Source organism: Rhinichthys klamathensis, unplaced genomic scaffold, assembly GCF_029890125.1.
Source record: "Rhinichthys klamathensis goyatoka isolate OS25496 unplaced genomic scaffold, OSU_Roscu_1.1 h1tg000011l_1, whole genome shotgun sequence".
Lineage (NCBI taxonomy): Eukaryota > Metazoa > Chordata > Actinopteri > Cypriniformes > Leuciscidae > Rhinichthys > Rhinichthys klamathensis.
In genome coordinates, this window is record NW_026606564.1 from 3,331,092 (window position 1) to 3,341,500 (window position 10,409).

Below are 10,409 nucleotides of genomic sequence, written 5' to 3' on the forward strand. Positions count from 1 at the left end.
ATTTCTCCATTACAGTGTTATTTATAGTGACTAGCGCAAGGCCAGCACTTGAATCTGAAGGATAAATTGTTTCTACACAGTGGAACTGTAAAAGGACTGCTGACCCTCTTGTGTTTGCACTGTTACTGCAGTGCACTTCCTCCAAAGCAATTTGATTAATCTCTGTTGGCTCCCAACTCAGCTGCAGAAATCGCCATAGATGTGCTTGAAATACATTCAGTTGTTCTTTTGTAATATTAAATACACCTTTATAAGGTGTGCCGAACAGATTATGTTATAAAGTTGGTGACCTGGGGTGCAAAAAGTACTGAGAAATTGCACTTAAAGTGTCCATATTGTGCTATTTGAAAGGTCTCCTACAGCTTTACATGCATCGAAGGTCAAAAAATAAAATTTTCTTATAAATATACAATGCAGCATCACCTATTTTCTCACAATGCATTATTGCAGCAGTGAGCAATGTAACTACTCACAGACATGTTCATTGATTTCTTGAACGCGTTGGCCAATCAGAGGTGTTTAAAGCTATACACACACTACAAGATATTTTCGGGGCGATTTTGGACCGATTTCTCCCCTCCTGTTAATCCTAGGTAAAGTCCTGATTATCTTGATGGTTCTACATATTATCTAATCAGATTTTCCTGTCATGTGAGTTGTGATAAAAGTGACTGAATCTGCTCGGAAGAACATTGGAACCGCCCTGATCTCAAATCATATATATTGAACATGTTGAATATTTACGATCAGAAATCCTGTTGTGTTGGGGGAACCCTGAGGTACGTTCTGGAGATTTTCACATGAAATGAAACAATGCCCAATCAGAAAGCGAGTTGATGGAAGACTACAGCTTGCGCTGTACCATGTAAAGTCCATGTTCACACCGTCTCCGCAACTTAACAAATTATCGGTAAGAAGCAGTCCATTTCTTATTGCCGGTCATCCACTATGTTTGTTAACTTTAAAGTCACGTTTGATGCGAGAAATTTTGCAAGATTTCCCGTGTTCACAGTCGGTACTCTGGTTGTTTGTGAACGGGATCTGTTAGTGTGTGGTGTGCTTTCCTGGTCACATCGCGGCATTCCACACACAAGGAACTAAACGGTTAAATCTTATCGTCATGGTTGTGGTCTCTCACATTTTGAAAATCTTATAAGACTTAAAAAATCTTTTAGTGTGGCGCCAGCTTAAGTTAGAATCCACTCACTGCTCAAATGATCGAGTTTTTGTTCAGTGCTGAGTTCTGCACGCTTGCAAATCCTCCAAAAAACAAAGAGTAGACATGATGTAAGAGATTCATCACACAGTGTAGAGTAAAATTATAACAGAATTTTATGAGATCGCGATGACATGAGTCTGAGTGACAGCTTTTTAGTGATTATAAAGGGAGTGGTCTTTGCTAGAAAATCCATTGAAGAATAGGTTTTTTTTTTGTTTTTGTTTTTTTAGACAATGAATGACAGTGGGGTTCAATGTTGTTTTGAACCCTACTGACTTTCATTCTATGGACAAAAACAGATGTTAGTCATTTTGGGTGAAAAAAAAATCCCTTTAGCAATAAGGTAAAAACATATTTGCAAATGGTTGATGAGGTAAAATGAAGAAGTAGTGTGCATGAAAAATATCTGATTATTTCTGAGGTCTCTTTGGGAAAAGTCTGAGAGCAATATATAATCCATTTGAAGAAGTATATGCACCATGTGTCAATCATCATTATCTGATTTTAACAAATCCGCACGCACAAAATGTGTCAAAGGACTCTAGTAATCATTACCCTTTGCCACAATCTGAAAAGATTAATCTACCAAAAGAATAATGGCAACAAAAAAAAAAAAGCTTGTTTGAAAGAATATGACAAGTTGATGTGGTAATTGGGATCCATCCTTTACTGGTCCCACAGTTATTCGGTCATGCTCGACCTGTGTAGTTAATTAATGTAATTTTCAGAAAAGAGGGCCACTGGAATTATCTGGTGCCTTCAGCTGCTTGATGTGTAATTACTGTAAGCTTTACAGGTGTATCTCAAGCTGTGGGGAGCTGTCAATTAAATCAGAAAATACTGAATAGAGACTTTACCATACCAGATGTACATTTTTGTTCAATCATATTTTATAAAGACTAATTGCTCATACAGTGGTCCCAAAAAGTTTTTGGACAGTTTAATTAGATAACTATCACGGGATCACCAGGCTCTCTCACCACCATGCAACCACCGCTGTCACCGGAGTAGCCTTCTAATCACGTCCTGTCAATCTGTTACCTAATTTTAATCTTCATCTGGCCTTGCATAAGGACAAGGATCCAACTCAGCGATCACCACATGATTCCAAGTTCCCTGTGACGATTCCAAGAAGCACATCGTGTGATTATTCCCTTGTGTTTTCAAGTCTGATTCCAAGTGTGTATTCACCTGTGTACTTACCTGCTGGTCCTGCTCATTGCTCCAACGCCAGTCGACTGAGGTGTGTGCTTCATCTGTCAGCTCTCCATCAGCCATCTGTAAGAAAAAGGAATTTTCATTATATCATCACCCACAAACTATTTCAGTTATTTATTTACTCACCTGCTCCTTCTGCATCTGCTGTAGGCCTATGTCAAATAAAGCTTTTATCTGGATTCATTTACCACACTGTTCAGTGTAGTTTCCTGTCAATAACAAAAGCAAGTGGCATTTAGAGAGGAAAAAAAAGCTATTAGAGCATTTCTGAGAAATAAATTTCATGGCCATGCAGCTAACAGGGAACATTCTTACAGAACAAATGTTCTGGCAAGGTTCTCTTAAAATTATGACCAAACATAGTTGTCTTGCTCTTAATGCAGTTAATAATTTAATAAATAAGTTAAATGTTTAAAAAAAAGCATTTCTAAGAGTTTCTTATAAGTATTTCATGTTTATTTGTAAGTTGTATTTAAAAAATACTAGCGGACAATTTTATTTCCTGTGCGGCCGCGCTAACTTCCGGTTTCCGTTTCATGGTAAACAGAGCAGGCGAATTCCAGCATGGTATGGTCAGCGATCTGTTGCCATTCTCATTAAAGCACTGTCAAGTCAATGCCGTAAGTTTATATATGTGTTTATAAGGATCTTAAGTAATGTATTTTTGTATTGTCTAGTTGGGAAATGCATTTTAAAGCGCCGATGAATGACTTATATATTTTCGTCTGTCGAGAGCTTAGTTTTTCTAAGAGCATGTTGTGTATGCTTTCAGTTTTCACCATCTGGAGAAGAAATTAAAATGCAAAAACGTCCCTTGTGGTCCTGGTCTTCCTCAGTGGTTTATCTACGTGTTCATTTGGCAACATAACAATAGTAGTAATGTTCTAGTAATGTTAATTGAACGTTCGGTCAGCATTATTTGGTCTTTAATAATGTTATCAATGTTGTTAGCACAAAAATGTTATCAGTAACATTGATTTTCCTGAAAAGTTTTCTTTTCTTTTTTTATATTCAGAGAACATTCAAATGTAACATTTCCATAATGTTTGCAAAATGATAAAATGGAATGTCCCCTGAACGTTTGCATAACCAAAACGTTATACCATAACCATTTATTTTTTTACTGGTTTTAAATATTTTGGTGGAGCTGAGGTGGAGCCGGAGTACTCTAGGGCTAAGGTGGAGCCGGAGCGACTGAGGGCCGAGGTGCAGCCGAAGGGATGGCGGATCCAGACAGATCCGTAGGGATAACAGCGCAGCGTGGCGACATCCGACCGAGGTGGATCCGGAGGGTCAAGGGAACCAGGTGGAGCAGAGGGGGGGAGGAGCCAAGGCGGAGGAGTCAGGCGACGGGCCGAGGTGGAGTGACGGGAACAACGGCTGGAGCCGGAGCCTACCCCTTAGCGTAGCTGGGGTGCTTCTCAATTCTTATTTGTGCATCCTCGTTTCCTTTCCCCGCTTCATTTTCTCGCATCTCAGCTCTACCCCATGTAGGATAAAAGGGAAGGCTGCAAGGAAAGAAAAGGGCGATGGAGGAATCGAAGTCGTTTAGTTGATAAAACTCTTCCGCAAAGGATACACCCGTGTATCCTCGCTTATGACTCCTCAAGAAGCCTCCTCACTCCTCAATCCTTGCCTCATCATGGTGCAATTAGAGAATTGAGATGTCCTTCGAGATGGCTGAGCTCGATCAGTTTCTGGGTCATAGGATCGAGGAGGGATATTGAGAACCACCCATGGATACTGGAAGACCAGAGGCAGATCCACACAGAAAGGCATAAGACGAGATGTCAAGGGGCTGAAGGGAACCAGTGGAGGCGGGGCTGAGGAACTGGCTGATTTGAGAAGAGGAGGTGGGAGAGGTAGGCTGGGCAGGAACTCTGGAAACATAGGAAACTTGAAGCTGGGTGGGACCAGCGGGAAAACAGGAAACTCTAAGCTAGGCGGGACCACATGAGAAACAGGGGGATATCCCTTTCTAAAAATCTTCTAAATAATTAGAAAAACATCCACAAGAGATCAGCAGCATCTCAACCTCAGCTTTGGAAGTGTGGGCAGGGTATTCCTCCATTCCCTCGTACTCCAGTAGAATTCCCACATCATCACATGATGTTGCCAGCTCACACACCTGTGCTATGTTCAAAATCGCCCCCTATACCCTTCATTCACTATTCCCTGCTCCACTAATAGAGGCAACTTGAAGGAGTGAATGAAAACGAGTGAGTGAATTTGGACACTGAGTGCGGAGTTGGAAGGGCTGCCGTTTCTGCATAGTTTGTGCTTGCTGTTTATTAATCATTTGAAACTGAGCAAACTGGCAGCTCCAGTAGTAATGAAAATATTTATCTTGAACTCTGCCATGAAAAGTAGCATTTATAAACCTTAATTAAACAATTTAATAATCAATTAAAAATGAATATACACCTGTATGATATTACGCTGTAGCCACGTTGGACCAGTGTTTTGGAAAATGGTTGGATAGATGATTAAACTGTAAGCGCCATCTTCTTGTCAGACACAGGAATTCATTCACTCTCACAGTGAATTATGGGTATTCTCTAGCTGTTGAGCGTACATCGGTTGTACAATCATTATTGCGGTGCATTGTGGGATTGAATGAGTGCACTCAATAACAGCCACTATGGTTTTAGACACTACAAATGGCTGTCCCCTCAAAAAGTACAGATTTCGGACACAGCCCTGGTCAGACATTACTCGAGGCTGAGGCTCAGGCGATGTTTCGCTTGGTCCTCCTTTCAGACTCGGGCTCGTGCATCAGACAGGCTCAATTCCTCCGTCTGCGGTAGTCTCTGGCATCGTATCCGTGCAGAGGGGTGATGGCTGGCTGTTCTCTGGGCTCGGAGGAGTGGGCCTGATGGTGACTGCTGATCCGTTATTCACCAGCACCCACTCCACAAACGTGGCAAAATCCTCTCTGGGACTCACTGGAAGGAGTGCCTTGGACTGTTTGCTGAGGCTGGTGTAGTAGAAAACACAGATCGAGTGGTCCGGATAGTGAGTGCAGCACGCCAGATCTAAAAAGTCCAGGGTGTGGTCCTCCAGACAGAGCAGTTGGATGGCAGGAAGGTCCAAAGTGGGGAAAAAAATAAAAAAATAAAGAAAACACAGCAAAAATAAATCCTTTTTAGGTCCGGTATTCTGTCAAATGTAGTCACACACGCACAAGTCAAAGATCAACAAAAGACTATTTAATGATAAGAAGAACATGCAGGAGAATAAGAGTAAACGACACACTCACAAAAACAATACCGAAACTAAGGGCTTAGATAACAGAGAGAGCTGGTGAGTAAAACTGAAACGGATATCGGATTTATTAACGGAATTATCGACTTGCTACTTATAATAGATACACAGAAACGGTACTGTGAGCATGTCAGATCTGCTGTTGCTGCATGAATAGACATGCATAAACCCCATAACAGATCTAGGCAGGTGGAGCTGGGGGAGGTGGAGGATTTCAGAGGAACAATGCAGGACTACCCTACAGCAAACAATGAAACAGACTATTTAAATGTTGAGCAAGCAATCTCATTGGCTGCAGGATCAGCAGAGGCCAATCAGCTTGTGCCTATAGGTAATGATGTGATTGCTTGCAGACTGCATGTAAAGTACCTGCGCCTTCTGGAGTTTCATGACTGAACTAGATATTTATTAATATTTAGAATTTTTTTAAGTTTTAGAAAGTTTTAGCAATTTATTTGTTTTTTAAGATTTCTGATTAGCTTTAATTTATTTTTATTTCAGTTTTAGTTTTTGAAATTTTAGCACTTCAACAAACTTTTTTATAACTTTTTTAAACTATGTTTTATTTTATTTCTCTAATTTTAATTGACGGAAACAATTTTAATAGGTTTAGTTAATAACAACATTGCTGTAACTGATTATATGTGTGTCTCTTCTTATAATTTGAATATATTTGTTGTGTCTGTTCAGTATTTAAAGCAGTCTGAAATCTCTATGCACTGTAGCCTAAATAATAATAGCCTAATAATAAAAAAAAAACCTGCAAAATTTATAGTCTAAAGCATGCAAAGCAGGTGGAATTCATTCTCATCCTTTTTTTCTTTTTTTTTAATAGTGTCCGTAAAGCTGCTTGATATTCAGCACCACTGCTTTTAGTGAGTGCTGAGCACGGCAGGAGTGTCATGGGGAAGATAAAGACATCGTGGAGGGTTTTATGACACTGTTTGGTTTCCTGCCAAGAGATTATGCAGAGAAAAGTTCCAAAATCACAATCATCGATCAAATCTGCTTTGTCAAATACATCTGCGTGAGTGTAGGGCTATATAAGCTGTAGGGCTTATATTTTTGGAGAGGGGGAAAGATAACTCTAGGTTTTGAAATGATTTCCATGAATTTAAATATTGATCTGCTCCATTATCTGATGTTATCTAGAACAGCAATGTGACATTCAGGCATGCCAAGTTCATGTTTCCACAGCCTGTGTTCATTTAAGCTTAAAATATTCATGACTAAACACAGTCTGTTTGATCTGATGTGATTCAGTGCCATTTTATATGATCACTGCTCAAAAAAATTATTCCAAGGCAGCGAAAACATTAAAAAAATATATATATTAAAATTATCCCATCAGAAAATATATAATTTACATTCTTTACCATGTTATGTTCTTTACCAATCATGATATTCTGATGCTAAAGGAAAATAGAGAGAGAGAGAGTGTGTGTGTGTGTGTGTGTGTGTACCAGGGAGCTACAGAAGTACAGGGACTTAGTGTCAAGTTTTGTTAGACTAGTAAACACTATTTTTTTTTTTTTTATATTTATATTTCATGATTAGCTTGCATATATTTTCTTTATTTTATTTCTTTCACAGTAATCATATTTTAAACTTTTAATTAGCTTTTCAAATGATGTTTTAAAATTGAATACAGTCAGTTTTTTTATTGTTTTTATTGCCCTCATAATCAACATATCATGTAAAATATGCATATTTATATCTATTCAGTTTAAATAAACAAACTAAAGCAGCTGAATACTCATACTTTGTCTTGTTCTTTGTTAGAACCTGTAAAAGGTCAATTACAAAACTCGGTAATTGACCAATAACCAATGCTCATTTTCACATATACACAATGTTAGCGGTTTTATGTTACTGTACATTTGATTTTCAAAATCACGATGTTAGGAAAAAAATAAGAAATATAAGGGAAATACCAGTTTAACTTTCCAGAAGTATTCCATGTCATCTACACACTTATAATTAAAAAACAAAAAATTCATAGTTTTTAAATTGACAAGTCATTTACTTTTTCAGAAGACTTTGAAAGATAAACCTTTGTTATTAAAGTCAAACTGGTCTGAAAACAGATTTAAATGAAAGAGATTTTAAATGTGAATTTTGCCCATAGTATGGTATTCTCTGTGGCTGACTTCAGTGCCAAAAGAATATAATGACATCTAGGTTTTATTTAGGTCATTGAGCATAAATCTGTGCTGTGTTATTTTCTAAAATAATATTTGCTCTTTGATGTTTGTGTTATTATGGGATGGAGGTGAGCAGCAACCATCCGTATTTGAGCTTCTGAGAGTGTGGAGGTGCTTTAAGCCCCTTACAGTGCAGCTAATAACAAACATCCAAACATCCATCCACAAATAACCCATTTTACAGCTAAATTCTTATATAAACACTATCATGAAAGCATGGCTCTTTTGCCTCTTCATATCGTCTTATAAATCTTAGGCAATGGACAGATTGTGCACAAGTGGCTTCTACTGCTTTTCAAAAATGAGGAAGCACAGATGTCACTTGTGAATGGCAAACTGTGTCCAAAGATCTACTTTTTCATTTGCGTGTTTGCAGTGTTGCTACCTAAAGTTGCTTCTCTGTACCAGTAAATACTGTAACAGTATTTTTAATACATATATTGCAAATAGCAATACTCAATCTACATTTTATTTTAAACAACCAAACAATCATGTCTCCCCATCGGAGGCCATTCAAAAACAGTGTAAAACCCACACGCGCAATATTAATATTGCAAAACTTTTGCAATCCTCTGAGAAACTTTGCGTTCGCTCGCATTTTTTTTTTTTTGTGATGGCAACAATATGAGGTGGGAGGAAAAACTATATTTCAGCGCTTTTGCCTAAGATGGCAAAATTTATCTGGGTAACGCAATACTTTTGAGAAAGAATACAAATGCTTTCCGAGCGATCTCAAAGTTTCGCAGGAGAACACAATAGCCTACTGAGAGAGGGCAAATGGTTTGCAAGAGAATGCACATTTTCTTGGGAGATGTAATACTAATCTGAAAGAGCGCAAATGTTTTGCGAGCGTAATTTTTTGGGGGAAGCTACCTATTTTTGCGAGAGAACATACAAATATTTTCCCCCTCCCATTTCATATTTTTGTCCATTACCATGTCCCTTTAAGGGCTCCGTACATCTCAGCATTTCTGGGCATTAGTCATCCTTCTAAAAATATATAATGAATAGCAGGGTCATTATTCATGCTAAATGGACATTGTGCTAAAAAAAATGTACTTGGGATTGTCTCAAATTGTTCTATACAAAAGGCAATTAGTACAGTATACAAAAACATTAGTGAATGGAGCTCATAAATTGTATTTACGACAGTATATTTAAAATAATTTTTATATTTATTTTAAATCCCTAACTAGTGGCCATTACAAATCACATGTAAATCTATAAAAAGCACTTAGAGAGGGTAGGAGATGGCCATTGATTACCAGAGCACGTTCCAGCAGTGCACTTTTGTAAGAGCTGACAAAACAACTTCATTAAATTATCTGCAAATATTCATGAAATTCCTCTTTAACACCATAAAGGCTGAAATAATGCATGTATATGTCTACTGTTTGAGATACCCTGTTCACTGCAGAGTAGGGTAAAAATGTTAATTTTTTTAAAAGACTGTTCAAATGATCAGCTGTTGTTTCAGTGCTGTAGCTATTCTGTGACTTATAACAAAAACCTCCTAATCTCACATGATTTGGTTGCAAAATACATGATTAAGCCCAGCATAATATTTCCCAGCTGATCTTTTAAAAGGTTGCTTTGACACTGTGGAATTGATAAGGATTTTAGCAAAGAGAAGAGATGGTTTAGAGGCTCACCTCTTTAAGCGCTGTGAAAGCACTGCTCAGAAGCATGTGATAATCAAACGCTCCATCTGCACTGAGAAAACACTTCCTCTCTGAGAGCTGAAGGTGTGATGTATCGCTATCACACCAGCATGTCAGACTGACTGTGCATCTGGAGACGTGTGACAGACACCCGCACCATCAGCCAGAGCCCAACACACCACTTATCCATTCCATTTTATTAAAAATTGCACCTGTGCATTACATTTTATGTGCTATTTTTGAATAAAACCAATGGACACCATCTAGTGTTTGTCAAACTTTTGGTCCTATAAAGTCCTATAAAGGCAGTTTTACATTTTTTACGTTATAATGTGTCAGAAAGATAAAATTATCAAATTATAAAGACAAAATGTTTCTACTAAATTATTTTTCTGCTTGAATTGTAATTATAGTAAAACAATGTGCAAACAAACAATATATTTTTGTAGCATTTTTTCTACCCACTGTTAAAGTAATTCTAAAACTTTCACAAAAATATTAATATTACTGTATTTTGTAAATATAAACAAATTTTGATTTTGATGGCTGCAACACACTCAAAAAAAGTTGGGACAGAGGCATGTTTACCACTGTGTAACTGTCACACTCATGTTCAGGCAGGAAGACGAAGACAGACGGGTCAAGATCAAAACACACAAAGTTTAATAATAACACCTCAGGCAAGCAGACAGGTGATGCTAAACACAACTTAACGTAACGGTGATTGGACAGGGTATGAATGCAATGATACAACTTAAGTAATAAACACAAATGGGATGATTTCCAACTTTAACAGGCCCTGAAACTAGCTCAGAGGTCAGACAGAATGCAGCGGTACGTTTA

General features: G+C 38.0%; 1 long non-coding RNA gene across 1 annotated transcript; it reads left to right on the plus strand.

Annotated features, from left to right (window-relative positions):
• Nucleotides 1-2,863: 2,863 nt before the first annotated feature.
• LOC130101193 (uncharacterized) lies at nt 2,864-3,319 on the plus strand. Its single transcript, XR_008808957.1, has 2 exons — nt 2,864-3,057; nt 3,210-3,319. It is a non-coding gene; the product is annotated as an uncharacterized LOC130101193 (long non-coding RNA).
• Nucleotides 3,320-10,409: the final 7,090 nt, after the last annotated feature.